Consider the following 17,833-nt stretch of genomic DNA (forward strand, 5'->3'; position numbering starts at 1 on the left):
TTCCATCTGTTGGTTCACTTCCCAAGTAGCCACAACAGCTGAAGCTGGGCCGATCTGAAACCAGGAGCCACGAGCTTCTTCTGGGTCTCCCACACAAATGCAGGGGCCCAAACACTTGGGCCATCTTGCACGGCTTTTCCAGGCCATAGCAGAGAGCTGAATTGCAAGAGGAACAGTCAGGACTTGAACCAGCACCCATATGGGATACTGGCACCACAGGCAGAAGCTTAACTTACTACACCACAGTGTCAGCCCCGACTCTCTCCTTCTACTTGAAGCATTTTCAGTAATAAAATCTATAATCAGTTGCTTGTGAAGATGTGTTTTATATTTTATAAATATATTATAATCTGTCAAAATTGAACTTCGCACTTCTTTGAGTCACAGTGGGCTGGCAGTTTTAGGACAGAAGGGGCAGACATGAGTGAAAAGGGTTTATGCAGTCTCTTTATTCCATGTGATATGAAGTGCCCAGCAGTACTTGACCTCTACTGCTTCTCTCAGCCCCCCATCCCCCATCCACCCCAAGGGTAAAAATCTTACTATCCAAGTATTTTAGGGCTCCAGGGGACCAAGTACTTGGGCCAGCTTCCACAGCTTTCCCACTTGGCCTTAGCAGAAAGCGGCATCAGAAACAGAGTAGCTGGGACTCAAACCAGCACTCTGATGGGAGCTGCCAGTGTCGTAAGCAGTGATTTAACGCGCTATGCTACGCTGCAGACCCCAAAAATGGAGTTTTAATTAGAGAATCTGTGGGCTGGAAGTGCAGAAATTTGCAAGTTGTGCTCATTCTTCCCCTTGGTTAACATTATTTTATATGGTGAGAAGCACTGCTCTGAAGGCCCTTGTTTAGGGAAAACATTCAGGAAGACACAAACTGTTAGTCCCATTTTCTCATGAGAAGCAGCAACGAAGCATTGTAAGGTGATGTTCGAGGGCCCCCGACTCCCAAAGACTTTCCCTAGGGAATCTCTGCAGTAGTAAACTGGCAGGGTCTTCTAGTTGTGATTTAGATCAGAATGCACGTTACCATCTGTCTCCTGGACTAGTTCCATTCTCAGTGTGCATATTAATCTGAGTATCAGAATGGACACTTGCCTTAAGTCTCCTTGGAATGCTGGCTGTAGTGAAGAAGATACCAGCGGATATCCAGCCAGGGGAAGAACTGTTGTTGGAAGTACTGCTGGCTTAGCACTGATTAAATTGTAATCTGCGTCTTCCTTGAAATCTTTATATATTTCCTTTTTTTAATATTTACTTTTTATTTATTTGAAAGGCAGAGTTATAAAGAGAACAGTATGAGAGGAGAGAGAGAGAGAGAGAGAGAATCTTCCATCCACTGGTTCACTTCCCAGATGGCCACAATGGCCATGGCTGGCCCAAGCTTAAGCCAGGACCCAGGAGCTTCTTCCAAGTCTCCCACATGGGTACAGGGACTCAAGGACTTGGGCCATCTCCTGCTGTTTCCCAGACACATTAGCAGGGAGCTGGATCAGAAGTGGGGCAACCAGGACACGAACTGGCTCCTATATAGGATGCCGACGACACAGGCAAAGGCTTAACCTGCTATGCCACAACGCTAACCCCTCTAATATTTCATATTGATGCTGTATCGCTTACCTTTTAATTCGAGGAAAATTCATATGGCATAGGATTAACCATTTTAAATCACGATTTGGCATTTAATGGACTCATTCATAGTGGTGTCCAACCATTGCCTCTATATGGTTCCGAAACATTTTTATTATCCCAAAAGGATACCCTGTGCCCTTTGATTAGTTATTCATCATTTCCCCTTCCCAAAACCCCTGGCAATTTACCTTTTTATGGTATTTCTAATATAGAGAATCATGCAATAGGTGATCATTTGTCCAGCTGTTTGCATTAGCACAGTGATTTTGAGGTTCATCTGTGTTGTAGTATGTATCAATACTTTGTTCATTTTGTGGCTGAATAATATTCCATTGCATGTCACATTTTATTTATCCATTCATCCATTGATGTACCTTTGGCTGTTGTGAATATTGCCGCTATGAACATCATGTGCAAGTATCTGTTTGAATACTTGTTCTCAACTCTTTGGGAATATATATCTAGGAAATGATTTGCTGAGTCAGGTGGAAAATCTGTGTGTGTCTGAGCTGAACTGTTCCCGTCAGTGGTTGTATTATTTTACATTCTTTTAACACTAAATATTTTTGTTGGGATTCTGACCTGGCTGCACGACTTCCAGAGTAAATTCTGAACAATCAAGAGTTTGTTATGGTTGTTGGATTACTCTAGCATATGCAGTATGAACTTTTTCAAAGTGAACCATGAAACTGGTCCATTTCTGAAGTTCCTGTTTGGGTATTGTAATTTATTTATGCAAGTGATGCTCAAGCATCTGAACAAAATTTTTCAAAATGATATTTAGGAACTGAAGTTGATCAATTATTTAAATTAATATACTTTATTCCTTTTTTGTTTTATTTCTAATTGTAAGGAGCATTTTTGAAATATTCAGCCAGTTTTGGAGCCAGAGAGGTACAGATGCAAAGGCTAGTTTACTAGAGTAGGAAAATATTACTGTATAGCAATTTCTAAGATGTTTTTTACTTGATTGACAGTAATTTTACTCTGTAAGGGAGTGTGTTACATCCTTTCAGCTTCCAGTTGGGTACATCCTTTGTGAGATTCTCTTTGATGCAAAACAGTTTCAGCAGCTGAGTCTCCCTTTTGTGGCTCCTTGTTTCTAGTCACTTAATGCACTGAACTGGTTTTCCATGCTGGATTACATTTTGATTGACATAAACGTGATGAACCATTCTTGGTGCCTACCAAGCTGCTCTCCACTTTCCTCCAGCTTCCTTCCTATTTGGAAAGAGTCCAGATTTTGTTCTGGTCCAAGGGGAGCTGCCTCAGCCCCAGGGTGTAAGTAATAATTACTCCTAGAGAGTTAGTCCTCTCCCCTGTCCCAGGGTTTCGGCAAGGAGCTGCTTGGGTGGTTTGCTCTTCCCAGCAGAGCAGTCCCAGAGACAAGCCTGTGAGAGTGGCAGTCAGGGTCCTGCTTCCCTTCGATTTCCTGCCTCAGCATCCTAGATGATTACTTCATGGTCCAAATGGCTGTCACTGCCTCCAAAAGGAAGAAGAATCACAAGGGCCACAATTTCCTCTCATAGCGTCAGCCCCTGCAAAAGCATCCTGCCTGCCCTGAGTCCCACTGGACACTCCATGCACCTCCCGCTGGGTGCACCCCTTCCCTGAATAAAACTGTGCAAGCAAGAAGCAGTGGGAAGGTGATGGCAGTGACCAGTCTGCCGCTGCAGCTGGTGTCGAAGGTGGACCCTGTTGAAAGTTCACTGGTGTTTTGGAAAAACCTTTATTCAAGAACATTCCACTGAAAATCTGGACAGTAATATAAACCGAGTCATGCTCATTCCTAAGACCATCAAATCTCATTTTCTTTACCATTGGCCTATGGAAGGAGACCCCTGCTTAGTGCTTGTAATTGGTGTGGTGAGGTTGTCAGTCTAAGTCCTGTTTCATAGGAAGTTAAACTGCTTCGAGCAATAATCCCCTTTTTCAAGGGCATTTGTGTTAAATCCAGACCCTTGCCAGCCCTCCTTATGACTTAAAAACTCTGTTGCTCGTTCTCCTTTTGTCACAACGCTCTCTCTTCAGCTCCCTGTGGCTCTGTCTTGCTCACAGCCTTCAGCCTTGCTCTTCACCTGCCTTTCTAAATCACCACGTGGTAACTGAGCCAACTAGCCATTCCATTTATTGTTTCATGACTTCCTATTTTCTACTCTCCAGAGTCTCCCCATCTTTATAGGGGGTGAGCTTTGCTCTTTATGACCTACATGTCCTTCATGACTGCACAATGAACTCTGTGTGTTAAACACTGTTGTAGAGGTTTTTATATTTTCATTCATATAATTATAGCAGTTATACCAGGAAGGTGCTATTGTTATACTCATTTTGGAGATAAGGAACTGAGGCACATGGGGCTGGTGTTATGGCTCAGCAGGTTCACCCTCGACCTTTGACATTGGCATCCCATATGAGTGCCAGTTCAAGTCCTGGCTGCTCCACTTCCAATCCAGCTCCCTGCTAATTGCCTAGGAAAGCAGCAGAAGATGGCCCAAGTACTTGGGCCCCTACCACCCACATGAGAGACTGAGATGGAGTTCCTGGCTTCTGGCTTCAGCCTGGCCCAGCCCTTATGATTGGGGCAATTTGGGGAATGAACCAGCAGATGGAAGATATCTCTCTCCCATTCCTGCCCCTGTAATTCTGCCTTTTAAATAAATCAATGAGGTACTGGCACTGTGGCATAGCAGGTAAAGCCACCGCCTGCAGCACCAGCATCCCATATGGGCGCTGGTTTGAATCCTAGCTGCTCCATTTCCAATCCAGCTCTCTGCTCTGGCCTGGGAAAGCAGTAGAAGATGGCACAAGTCCTTGGGCCCTTGCCCCGCTGCGTGGGAGACCCGGAGGAAGCTCCTGGCTCCAGGCTTCAGATCGGCGGGGCTCAGGCTGTTGTGGCCAATTGGGAAGTGCAACATGGGATGGAAGACTTCTCTCTGCCTCTCCATCTCTCTCTGTGTAACTCTGACTTTCAAATAAGTGAGTAAATCTTTTAAAAATAAAAATAAATAAATAAATAAATAAAATCTTTAAAGGACTATAACCAAAGTACAAAGGTGCAATAATTTTCTGAAGCTTGATCAAGAATTGTGACCTGCACAGTCTGGCCTACAGTCCTTTTATGTTATCCACTTTTCTTGCTTGTATTTTAGATGCTTAACTTCCCACATAGCCACCTTCAAACATTTCATTTCTTTTTTCATTTTGTGAATCTCCTACAAGATCTAGCAACATGCTTCTTTTACAGAAAGTATACTACACTTGGTAAATATTTGTTAACCAAACAAATGATGCGACTATTATTAGCAGAGGAAATTAAAGTCTCAACCCAGATTTTTTGAAATTTTTTAATACTAGATAACAATATATGTAACATTTCTAATAAACATCTAAAGCAAGAATAAATATTTTTCTTTAAAAGAAAAGGGAGATGAGCATTTGGTACAGAGGTATAGTTGCTGTTTGTGACATCTGCATCCCCCATAGTGGACTGGATGAGTTGGAATCTTGGATCTACTTCCAGTTTCCGGCTTATGCAGACCCCAGATGGCAACAGGTGATGTTTCATGTGGGTGGGTTCCTGTCACCATGGAGACTTGCATTGAGTTCCTAGCTCCTAGGCCCAGCTCTGGCTGTTGCGGGCATTTGGTGGGTGAACAAACCAATGGATGGAAGAACACTCACTTTCTCTCTCTCTCTCTCTCTCTTTCAAGTAGATGAAAAGAAATAACTTTTTCTTAATTGAAAATGTTAAAAATTTTAAAAGCATGTCCGTCATAGAATTTGTACAAAAGAGATTAGCATTGTAGTATACTGGGAAAAACCACCACCTGCAATGCTGGCATCCCACGTGGAGCCTGCTTTTAGTCCCAGCTGTTCCACTTCCCATCCAGCTCCCTACTAATGCACCTGAGAGAAGGTGGCCCAAGTGCTTGGGCCCCTGCACCAATGTGGTAGACCCAGAAGCTCCTGGCTTCTGCCTTTGGCCTGGCACAGCCCTAAACATTGTGGCCATTTGCAGAGTGAACCAGCAGGTGGAAAATCTCTCTCTCTCCATCTCTCCCTCTCTCTCTGTAACTCTGCCTTTCAAATAAATAAAATGAATCTTTAAAAAAATATGTGAATTTGTAGAAAGTAAGCATGAAGGGGGCTGGCTCTGTGGTGTAGCTGGTAAAGCCACCGCCTGCAGTGCTGGGATCCCAGATGGGTGCTGGTTCGAGACCTGGCTGCTACACTTCTGATCCAGCTCTCTGCTATGGCCTGGGAAAGCAGTACAAGATGGCCCAAGTCCTTGGGCCCCTGCACCCACATAGGAGACCCAGAGGAAGCTCCTGGCTCCTGATCAGTACAGCTCCAGTTGTTGCAGCCAATTGGGGAGCAAACCAGCAGATTGAAGACCTCTCTCTCTCTCTCTCTCTCTCTCTCTCTCTCTCTCTCTGCCTGCCTCTCCTTCTCTCTCTGTGTAACTCTGACTTTCAAACAAATAAATAAAACCGATCTTTTAGAAAAAAAAATAAGCATGAAAACAGATGAAGGAGTTTTCCCTTTTGTCAGAAATGTGAGTGTCGAAGTATAGAAGTTAAAACCTGTGGATTTTTGTTTTTGTTTTTGTTTTTCCCAATCACTACATGGCAAAGAGATGCTTGGTTTTGTTTGTTTGTCGCTAGAGGAGAATACCCATGCCCGAGTAAAACTTGTTCTTGGCAGGCAAATGGTCTTGTTTGGAGTTGTTGACACAAGACCTTCTGATAGGTCTGTTATATAGTATTGTGATGAGCAAAGGACAGTTTATGAAGTCAGTTAGTGTTTCAGGACTTTTCGTTGAGTCAGTTGTAGAGACAGAAGTGTCTCTTAGGTTCCCAAGGCTATGTCGGAATCATGAGTTTGTGTAATATCTTTTGTCCTGTTCAGTGGTAGTAAAACATGAATATTTTCTTGCTTCTTTGCAAGAGTAAACAGAAGTTTCTTATTAAGTAAATCAAGCCAACACACAAAGCCACCATTCTAGAGTTTCCTTGAGGCCTATTTTTTGATGATAATGAAAGTGGTAATATTATAATGTTTGATGCTATTCCTGCATCAGAAACAGGCCATGTCTCTTCCCAGCAGATGGTACAAATACAGAATGGACTGTTAGTACTTGAATAATAAAAGTATTGTTGGTAAATTAGACTCAGTAGAAAACAAGTTAGATTTTATAATTTAGAATGAAAATATATGTACAGTTAAAAATCATAAACTATCATTCAAAAACATATATTCGCATGTAAAATGTTCATGCTACATGTGATATATATATATATATATATATATATATATATACACTTCAGAAGTTTTCCCTATAACTGTAACGGTTAAAGTGAAAAATATAAAGATTCACCATTCAGAATTCATTTTTCTCCACATCAAGTGAAGTTGTCTTCAAGCACTCAAAGATAATTATAAAGAGTTTGGATATGCTAAAGGAGGATAAAAATAATCACACTTTTCTCCTCTAGCTCAGAAGTTGATGTCATAGGATAATAAGAACAAAGGGAAGATAGATGATCAGTTTTAATGCCCACATCATTGCTGTCTTGCAGATCATTTTGGCTGATATCTGGTCATATAAATGAACCTATTTGAGTTAATCCAGCCTCCTCAAATGTACACTTTATATTTGTTGTGGAAGGCAGTTCAGATGCATCCCTACTGGCAGATTCTTAGGGGTGGAAGGACTCGAGCTTATGACCCTAATGTTAGTCATGCTGATTGTTCCTAATACCCAGTACTGGAACTACCTAAACAAGGGAGATTGGGAGAGATCTCTGAGAAAGTGACATTTGAGCTGGATCTAAATAATGTTAATTGGTGAGAAATGCCTGTTAACAGGCTTTTGAAGGAGGAAGTTGTGGCAACTAACCTCACTCAAAAGAGTAGAAAGTCTAGAAAGGATTGAAAGAAAAATGTAAAGGGAATAGAAAATATCTGAGTCAGTGTCTTATTAAACTGACCTTGGAGGGCCATCTTGTTCATTGATGATCTCAAAACTGGATATTCTCAAATTAAAAGATTTTTTAATCCCTTTAGTAGCAAGTATATTTGAGTAGCCGTGACTTCCCAGGGAGGAGGATTCTAGTGGTATAAAGGACTTTTTCATCCTAATTGGTCTCTTCCTAAGCAGGTGTTTATGGATTAATTTGATTCTTAAATCATTCAGATCTTCCAATTATTTTTCCAGGAATTGCTGTGTAGCGAAATTTTAGCTCTAAAGGAACACCAGCTTAATAGCATGGATCAGCTCTTGAACATTTTTTGGGTAGTAAATTGAAAATATCCAGACTGTTACATCAGGGTCAAGTGAAGGTGACTAACATATTATTTAGAAGAAGCTGTCGGCCCGACATTCACAATGATTATCTGTCTTGATGGCAGAGAGTTTACTTCTGTTCTGGACATCAGTTGATGTAATAGTTACCCATGCACTCAGTACATGGGATACTTGGAACCCATCTCATATTATCATTAGATGTGATTAAATTTCTGTGAGTTTATTTACTCCTTATCTGATAGCCAACTTCTCAGCTAAGATAATGAGGAAACCTAGCAAGAGAGAGAGCAAACTATATTTTCAAATTATTTTAAATTTACTTTTGTGAAAGAGAAAGTATCATATTCTTAGAGTTTTATCTATGAACTGTATTGAATCTGTTTAAAAAAAAAAAAAAACTAAATGAAAGATCTCCGCGAGTGAGATCCCAGTGGAAAGAATGGGTCCTCAAAGAAGGAGGTACCTTTCTCTGAAGGGAGGAGAGAACTTGACCATGGCCTTGTCTAAATATGATCAGAGTCGGTGAACTCAGGGGGCTTCCATAGCCTTGGCAGCTCATGACAAGAGCCTAGGGTGATTGCTGATGCCATAAACAAGAGTATCAATTTGTTAAGTCAACAACAGGAGTCACTGTGCACTTACTCCTCATGTAGGATCTCTGTCCTTAGTGTGCTGTACATTGAGTTTTAATGCTATAACTAGTACTCAAACAGTATTTTTCACTTTATGTTTCTGTGTGGGAGAAAACTGTTGAAATCTTTACTTAATATATACTAAACTGATCTTCTGTATATAAAGAGAATCGAAAATGAATCTTGATGTGAATGGAAGGGGAGAGGGAGTGGGAAGGGGGAGGGTTGCGGGTTGGAGGGACGTTATGGGGGGGGAAGCCATTGTAATCCATAAGCTGTACTTTGGAAATTTATATTCATTAAATAAAAGTTAAAAATAAAAATAAATAAAAAATAAAAATTAAAAAATTTACTTTATAATTAGTCTTACTTTGGTAATTCTTTTTAGATCATGAAGGTACAGTTTGAAAATTTGGGAAGAAGGAAGCAGAAGCAATCATTATTCTCACTTTGCCTCTGTGTAAATGTAGGGTTGAATTTACAGTTGTGCTCTTCTCATTTTACGCTTTTTTCTCATCTGAAAGATCTATATTAAATGGCCTAGGAGGTTAAAAAGAAGAATCAATTGATAAAATATTTGCATGTTTCATGTTGTGCTAAACTCATAGGGTACTTTATGGAAAAGAGATTGATAGGCAATCTCGTTCTAATCCATTAAAAAAACTTCTGTTTGGGTAGTAGGGTACAGTCGGATGCTGGGTTGAAGTCATTTAGACATAAGCCTGTTTTGTGAAGTCAGTGCTGGGGACCAGGTCACACAAGTCAGAGTCAAGGGTGGTGGCATTTTCGAGACGGTGGCCAGGAGCTTCAAGTGCTGCCAAGAAAGGAAGTAACAGGACTGAGAAGAGACAGATACAAGTGGATACTCCTCAGCACAGCATGCCAGCAGAAGGCACCGACACACAGAATTCGGTTGAGGGTACCTCAGAGGCCCTCGCCTGACTCTTTCTGTGGTTCCTGCTCTTCAGTAAGGATCTATGTGAAGAGAGAATCCAGACTGAGATTTAGGACTCTCCAGGGATTTCAAGATGTCTATTAGCCCTGAGAAAGTAGTGAGCACCCATCCACACAAGTCTGTTCAGCCTGCTTTCCTAAGACGGGTTTTGGGCTCGGTTTGCCTTGTCAGTGTTCACACAAAGCTGGGCAATCTTAAACAGAAGTCCTTCTGGGAATGGGAAAGGGAGGAGGCGGAGGGGTGGGAGAGTGGGTGGGAGGGCAGCCACGGTGCGAACAATTACTGTACTTACGAAATGCATGAAGTCTGTATTCCTTAAATAACAGGTTTCTTTGGGGGGGAAATAAATTAAAAAGAAAAGTAGTTCTTTCCTTAAATGAATCATTTTTCTGTTGGTTGAGCACCTTGTAGAGGTGGGAACTGTGGGTTGCGTCTTCTGTGTGAGCTTCCTCTGTCTGAGCCCTCACGCTGCCACAGTCAGGTCAGCTGTCACTTACATTGTTAAGCCTTCTCCAGATTCCCCCAGGCCTTTAGCCATTTCCTCTTGTGCATTCTGCAAATCAGGTTATGTTATAATGATCTGTTTACAGCTTGCTCCATCCTATTAAACTGTCAGTTCAGGCTCTATGGTCTCGAGAGGACAAGGCTAGATCTTCCCCCCTCTTCTATGTCCACTGCTGACTGCTGTGTTACCTTGGGGTTAGTCATGGCCTCAGCGGGTAGGTGGAAGAAGGGGTCTCAGCCTCCCAGTTCCTAAAGAAGCCATGCAGGGTGCTGGTAGCTTCATAAACCCAAAGCTTGTCTTACTTGTTAGCTCTCAGTGGCCCTGATCAATTTGCAGAGTCTTGACAGATCTCTGCTGCTTCATTTTACTGTTTTTCTCCTGGCAGCTGTAGGCAGCACTGCTGCTCCGCCACTGTGGTGACTGTGCAACATATTGTACTGCAATTTTATTACTAAAATGTCTGCCTTCAGATGGGATAAATTTACAGCAACCACAGCTGTGAACACACCTAGATCAGATCCGCTAGAATAATTTAGAACTTCCTTCTTAGTAGGTTTTTAGAGGTATTTTGTTATAACTATGCTGACGGTGAGAACAGTTGAAGGTTGTATTATATAATGCTAGGTTGAATTGGATTGAGGGTAGGGATAATAAGCTTATTACATTTAACCTTCATACATTCTGTTATGATTTATGTCATTTAGGGGGGACTGTTCTTTGCTTTTGGAACTGTGGAAATAAGCCCTTTCATTGACTTCTTTTTGATGTTTCCAAGAATGGGCTTGTTTTCTTTTTCAGTGTGAAGTTTAAACTGAGCAAAATAGAAGCTAGCAAAATCTTCATTTTGAAAAAAATGGGAAAGAAAGAATATGAATCACTGCTTTCCTAAAACATATGCAAACCCTTCTGGTGATAGCAAACTGTGTTGGCTTGCTTTTCTGTATTTCAAACTGCATGATGAAACAATTTTGTTTTCTCAACTTGAGATGCTATTTTTAATTTTTGTTATAGCAGTTTCATGTGAAAAGAATGTTTTTAGCACCAGTTATGTTACTTGCTAGGTTTAATTGTAAGACAACTCAGATTGGGGTATCTGAAAATTGTCATGCTATTAGCATTCTAACGAGATACAGTATGTTTTATAAAATGGTTTGCCTGTAATCTGCTAAGAATTATCATTTTAGGTGGAAGGCATGAGCTGTAGAAAAGAGTCAGCATTAAGTCTGAGTCAACATTTAATTAAACACTTACTATGTGGGTAAGCACTGTTCTAATTGCTTTACATAGTTTTTCTCCTATAGTACTCAAAAAAATCCCATGAGGATTAAATGATTGTCTCTTTTCCGTATAAGGAAATCGAAGCCAGGAGAGGCTAAGTAACTTGCCTGTGGTCAGAGAACTGTTGAGAAGAGGAGCTGGACTTGAACTGAGATCATAAAACTCCAGAGCCAGCATGCTTTTGACCACTAAGTGAGACCACTTCCCGCGTGACTAGGCATATGAAGAACTGTGTAAAGTCATTTGCAATTAAAACACGCACACAATTAGAAGAGTATGATGGCATGTATTTTCTATTAGATTTGCAAAGAAGAAAAATCATTGTCAGTATTCAGAGTGAGTGAGGTTTGGGGAAAGGAGAAATGCAGTGCACTGAGAGACGAATGTAAATTGTAACCTTCTGACAGAGGACGAAGTGTGCAAATGTTCAGAATGTGGCAGAGGCGCTGACTTATCCCTCCTTCTGCTAAAAACTATCCTACACAGCTAACACAAAGATGTCTGGCAGTGATATATGTTAAGTATTGTTTACAGTGGCAAAAGACTGAAAATAAATAGGACATGGCTTTAGATCACTGTGATGGACAGCCATCAGATAAGCTAGAGATGTGATTCTTAACAGGGAAAGCTGTCTGTGACATGTCGCTGAATCAAAAAAAGGTATGTGGCAAGCAACATGTGTAATTTGATTTCCTTATGTTGAATAAATATATGTTTATATATACAAACCCTAGTCCAAAAGGATGTTCACCAATGTAGTCATAGTTTTTTGGTGAGTTAGTATAACTTAATAATAAAATATCTAGGCACTGGAGATGCTACCAGGGTTTGAATTCTATTCAGCTCCTCATCAACTGTGTGACTCTGGGCAGGTTAGCTGGCTGTTCCAAGCCTTATGAAGATAACTCTAGAACCGGTTTTGCTTTGTTTGAGGTTCGGATGAGTTTGTAAAGGCCGATTGACATAGAACGTGATCAGTAAATCTGATCAGCTATCATCAGTTCTGGGTGGAATTCCAGGCTGTTCACCTTCTTATCTTCTGTTGACTGAATTTGTAAAACCAGTACATTATCAACTTTGGAAACAACAAGGAAAGAAAAAAGTTTTTAAAACTGTCATTTAAGTTGGTGTGTTTATAGTTTTAATGGGAAATATCTATTTCTTTGGAGCTAAGATTGCTTTTGAAATTCACAATAAAGATCTGCTTCAAAAACTGTTTGCAGCCTTGTATTCTAATATTGTACTCTATGCTACATGCCAGTTTGAAGAGAATTGAAATCATATTTACTCTTACGGCTGGAAGGCATTTATAATCACAGCAGTCTTTGGGGAAACTGCCTTCATTTGCGGCTGCAGTGACATGTCAGCATGTGACGTCAGTGTGGTGTCAGACTTCCAGAGTGGCGGGCCAGCCTGATAGCCACAGTGCACTTCCTTAGTGCCGAGTCCCTCACAGTGCTCCCTGGGAGCAGCCCAAGACAAAGGAGTTGAGTCTTATTTTTATTCCAGTGTTCTTCTTGCCTGTGATTGATTGTCTATCATTTTAAGAACGTGATCTTGAAGAAGGCTGGTGAGTAATTCTTGTTGCTTTACTGTGTTCTTGGTAAATAGCTAGCCTGAATGAACAGGAGTCCTTTTTCTGAGCTAAGGATCTTGTAGTGAAGAGTCCCTATAGCCCTAGTGCCAGGCAAGGTGCCCGGTGCAAAGCATTTACTTACTGTACATCTTGCTGTAATTGTAGTGTCGAAGTGTTGAAGAAATGCAAGTATGTTCATTAAGTGTTCCAGTGACTTGAACATTTTAAAATGTGGGATTGGTAATGTCTTTCTCTTGGTCTGTCCTTTTCTCCAAACTACATAAATACATGGTACTCACAAATTGCTCTAAAGCCTAAAAGATTGTTATGTTTAAATTTTAGTTTACCTTGTTTATTTTTTTAATATACTCAGAAAATTATCTGAATTTCCTCCCCACCCCACTAAAAGTCGATTACATGAAGAATTCCTCAGGCGTTCCCAAGGGAGATGCTAAACAATATTCATTATATAATCTTTTTAAAAGGATATTAATACTGATCTAAGCTCATGAATAGTGAATTAAAGCTGCTAATTTTTTTTTAATTCTTTATTGGGGTATTTCAGTGATGTGTGTCAAAATAGATATTCTTATTTACTTAAAATTTAAGAGCAATATAATGGCAGATTCTATATTATAGACAGTATCTGAGCATGTAAAGGAATTTTAGAAATTCAGAGTAATTGTGCAGGCTGGGCAGTGTGCCCTTTAGTGATTTATTTCTTGTTAACAATTCACATATTTTCGAATTACACTGTGTTCACTGATTTGATAGTTAGATTGAAAGCATTATTTAAGAAGTGGGTTATGTTGTGAAAGTTTTTAGTTTGGGATATAACTGTTTTGCTTATAGCTTTTTTCTTCCATTTTGTGTAGATGAATGAATCTACTTTAATTTCATTGTATTTATGTTGCACAAACTAAAGCCTTCAAACTCTTTGATATATTGACGTTTTTGGTATAATTGTTTTCATGCAAGTTCAGTGGCAGCTCTGTGATTTCAAGGTCTCTTACCAAGAATTTTCAGTTTTCTCCTGAAGAATAGATACTTTCTCCTTTTTAAGCCTCGTTGAGGCAAAGACAGTAGGGAAATTCTCTCAAATGTTCTATTTTCACTTTAGTTTTCTGGAATAAGAAATAAGACTTACTATAAGTATTTTTTATGTGAATAATGGTTAAGGTAATGAAAAAATTATCTGAATTGGCTTTTTATATGTTAATGTACACAGATATCAAATTTGAGGAATTAGTAACTGCCTAATACTATGACTCCCAGCATATACTTTTTGTAAATTTAGAAGCATAGAAATATAGAATTAGGGTTTCAAGTTCATTTCATTTGACTTGACAACCCTAATTCAAGATCCACATTTTTTTTCTTAAGCTGCAGAATTTTCAGCTTCCGGCTAAGATTCTGCCCAAAGGAGAAGTACTGTATATGGAGAATTCATGAATATTTTTATTCCCCTTAAATTTATCATGGATGCACTTTAGATGCTTTAGCATGGTTTTAAATAGGCTATATTTTAAACTTAATCAGTAAGTTACTGTTGTAATGATGAATTGGGATATATTCAGTATACGTTTTAAACAAAGATGTTTTTGATCCATAATGACATAAGGGGTCATTGGTCACTGCTAAAGTTCAATAGAAACTATTTCAACTTTTTGTCTGAACAGGAAATTAAATCTAGAAAAAAGGCTGAAGAAGAGGGTGATGAGCAGGGCTGGGGCAGGGTGGTGGAGATAACTTGACATAAAAGTTTTACTCCGGAGAATCGAGTAGTTGTGTGTTGTCTCATGAATAAGGTATGCTTTGAGGAGGTATTTGCACCACTACTATAGCCTGCTTGAAAAGTGTAACTGTGCAGCTCATCTTTGTTTGAAATGTAGCTTAGTGAACTCACATTGAGTGATATCCTCTAAGTCCCTTATGGTCTTCATCGGTACTTTCTTTGTCCCTGGTGGTAGACATACTAACCCCTTGTGCATTTTAAGTGTTCAGTAAATATTTCAACATGAATATATAACTTGAGTAAGCAAGCTAAATGAACAAGGAAAATATCTTGATTTTTATACTGGAGAGATTCCATCTCTACTCTGATCAAAACCTGCCAATCGTCTAGCCAGTGCTAGATGCATCTCATGCCTTGTGCTCTATTGGAAGGCTGTGTAGCTGCAGACCAAAATACTGTCATCACAGCGTCCTGCAGCGGCCAGTAGATGTTCCCACTCATCCCGTCTCTAGTCATTGCCTGCCCTACTCGCTGTGTCTCTGTAGTAGGAAGTGGTCCTCAGCCTGCTCTTGTGGGTTGGATTTCCCACCCATGCCTGCCCCATCTGTAGGTGAGGAATTTCTCAGTGCCTGGGGATAATGATTTGTTGACTAAACTGAGCTTTGATTTAATGTTGCATGTGTCACATGGAGTGCATTACTGTTTGGTCCTTTTCAGAGTTTTAAAAAAAAAATGTTTTTTGTGGGGAGGGCATTGTGGAGGCAGTGATTTAAATGGCCGCTTGAGATGCCCGCATCCCATATCGCAGTGGCCTGGTGTAAGTCCAGGCTACCCTGTGCTTCCAGTCCAGCTTCCTGCTGATGAGCCTGGGAGGCAGCAGTTGCTGGCTCAGTTCCTTGAGTTCCGGCCACTGACGTGGGAGACCCAGGTAGAGTTCTTGATTCCTGCCCTCAGCAGTGCCAGGTTCTGGCTGTTGAAGGCACCTGGGGAGGGAACCAGCAGATGGAAGATCGCTCTGTCTCTGTCACTCTGCCTTACAAGTAAATTTTTTTAAGAACTCCATGAGTATACATATGTAATTTTTAAATTGAAGTGATGAAAAACCTAGGAGTAGGCCAGCGCCACGGCTCAATAGGCTAATCCTCTGCCTGCGGCACCGGCACACCGGGTACTAGTCCCAGTCGGAGCGCCAGATTCTTTCCCGGTCACTCCTCTTCCTGTGCAGCTCTCAGCTATGGCCCGGGATTGCAGTGGAGGATGGCCCAAGTGCTTGGGCCCTGTACCCACATGGGAGACCAGGAGAAGCACCTGGCTCCTGGCTTTGGATCAGCATGGTGCACCCACCGCAGCGCGCCAGCTGCGGCGGCCATTGGAGGGTGAACCAACAGCAAAAGGAAGACCTTTCTCTGTCTCTCTCTTTCTCACTGTCCACTCTGCCTGTCAAAAAAAATAAAAATAAAAAAATAAAATAAAATAAAAAATTAGGAGTAGAATAAATGAGGGTATGTCAAAAAGTTCCTGGAAAATGGAACTTAAAAATAAGTTTATTTTGCTACAAAAACAATGTTGAAATCCATGAATATAAGAGGTTTTCAAAAAAATCTGAAAAATGCATCTTCTGGAAAAAACTGCATAGATTTCAACGTTTTTTACACCAAAATAATCTTCCCACTAACTTTCTGAAGTATCCTTGTACTCTGTTTTAAAACAAATATAATACTTCTTACAATAAATATGTTTCTTAAAGCCTAGATTTTCAGCTACATTTCTATGCCCCCTGCTTCTGTTTGTACTAAAACCTAGGCACATCTGATCCCTTCTTTGCTCTTTTCATTTCTAAGCAAGATAAACCCCTAAATAGGTCTCCCCTCTTTTCATTCCATTTGTGTTTATAATGTTTATTTATTGTATTGCCAGTGTCTAGCTCATATTGAATGAACAAAATATTAACCTTGGGGCTGGCACTGTGATGGAGCAGGTTAAAGCCATGGCTTGTAGGGCCAGTGTCCCATATGAGCGCCTGTTCAAATCCCGGCTTCTCCTCTTCTAATCCAGCTATCTGCTGTGACCTGGGAAAGCAGTAGAAAATGGCCCAAGTCCTTGAGCCCTTGCACTTTGTGGGAGACCCAGAGGAAGCTTCTGGCTCCTGACTTTGGATCAGCTCAGCTCTGGCCATTGCAGTCATTTGGGGAGTGAACCAGTGGATGGAAGACTCACTCTCTCTCTCTCTCTCTCTCTCTCTCTCTCTCTTTCTCTCTGACTCTACCTCTCTCTAACTCAGGCTTTCTCTCTCTCTCTCTCTTTTTAAGATTTATTTATTTATTTGAAAGTCAAAGTTACACACAGAGAGAGAGGTCTTCTATCTGCTGGTTCACTCCCCAGTTGGCCGCAATGGCCAGAACTGCACTGATCCAAAGCCAGGAGCCAGGAGCTTCTTCCGGGTCTCCCACGTGGGTACAGGGGCCCAAGGACTTGGGCCATCTTCTACTGCTTTCCCAGCTGGCTTTCTCTTTAAGATCTCAATTTCATGGGAGAAATTTTCTTTCATGTCATAGATGAATTTCATTAGTTTGTGTATTTGCTTCTGATTACTTCTAAGTAATCCTGTGATCAATTTTTTGAATTCTGTTTCTTCAATCTCATCATCTTCACAATCTAGTCTTAAAACATTTTTTGGGAGGGCATCATGTTGTCTTCCTTATTCTTGTTTATTGAATTGGCGTGTTTATTATTCAGCATTTGTGGAGATACTCATTGGTTTCTTTGCTTTTTCTCCTGTGCCAGCTTGTATCTTTGGACTATGTCTGAGTAGTTAGTGGAGTGTCTGCTTTCAGGGAATACCTAGAGGCATGTGGTGGGTGTGGCCTAGGAGCTTAGTTCTGTGCTCCAGGGTGAAGGGCATGTCTGAGGTGACACACCCAAGTTTGGCATGGTAAATCTCTTTTTATTTTTTTTTAAATCAGAGAGGAGGTTTGTTCTTGTCTGTTGGCATAGATTCATCTGAGCTCCTCTCCTCAAAGGAGACCAGTGCCTGGGCACTAGCCCAGTGGGTATATTTATTCAACCACTCTGCCATACAAAGGATCTGCTCAGTCCTGAGCTTACTCAGATTCCCCAGCAAGGTCCCTCTCCAGATAACCAGAGAGCTCTGATCACATGGAGCCTCCCACAGTGACTGCCCAGAGTCCCAGCCACACCCTGAGTCTTCCCACG

General features: G+C 40.9%; 1 protein-coding gene across 33 annotated transcripts in view; it reads left to right on the forward strand.

Moving 5' to 3' along the window:
- The window catches only part of PLEKHA5 (pleckstrin homology domain containing A5), a 262,716-nt gene that overhangs the window by 115,772 nt on the left and 129,111 nt on the right, over positions 1-17,833 (forward strand). For 3 of the 33 annotated variants that reach the window (XM_070048503.2, XM_070048511.2, XM_089303895.1), the window contains exon 1: positions 12,706-12,879. The exons of the other annotated variants lie outside the window; for them this stretch is intronic. The gene's annotated coding sequence lies outside the window, so the exon portion shown is untranslated. Of the gene's footprint in view, positions 1-12,705; positions 12,880-17,833 lie in introns of those variants that run through there. 33 annotated transcript variants of the gene reach the window in all.

Source organism: Oryctolagus cuniculus, chromosome 9, assembly GCF_051225735.1.
Source record: "Oryctolagus cuniculus isolate XC-2025 breed Fujian yellow rabbit chromosome 9, ASM5122573v1, whole genome shotgun sequence".
NCBI lineage: Eukaryota > Metazoa > Chordata > Mammalia > Lagomorpha > Leporidae > Oryctolagus > Oryctolagus cuniculus.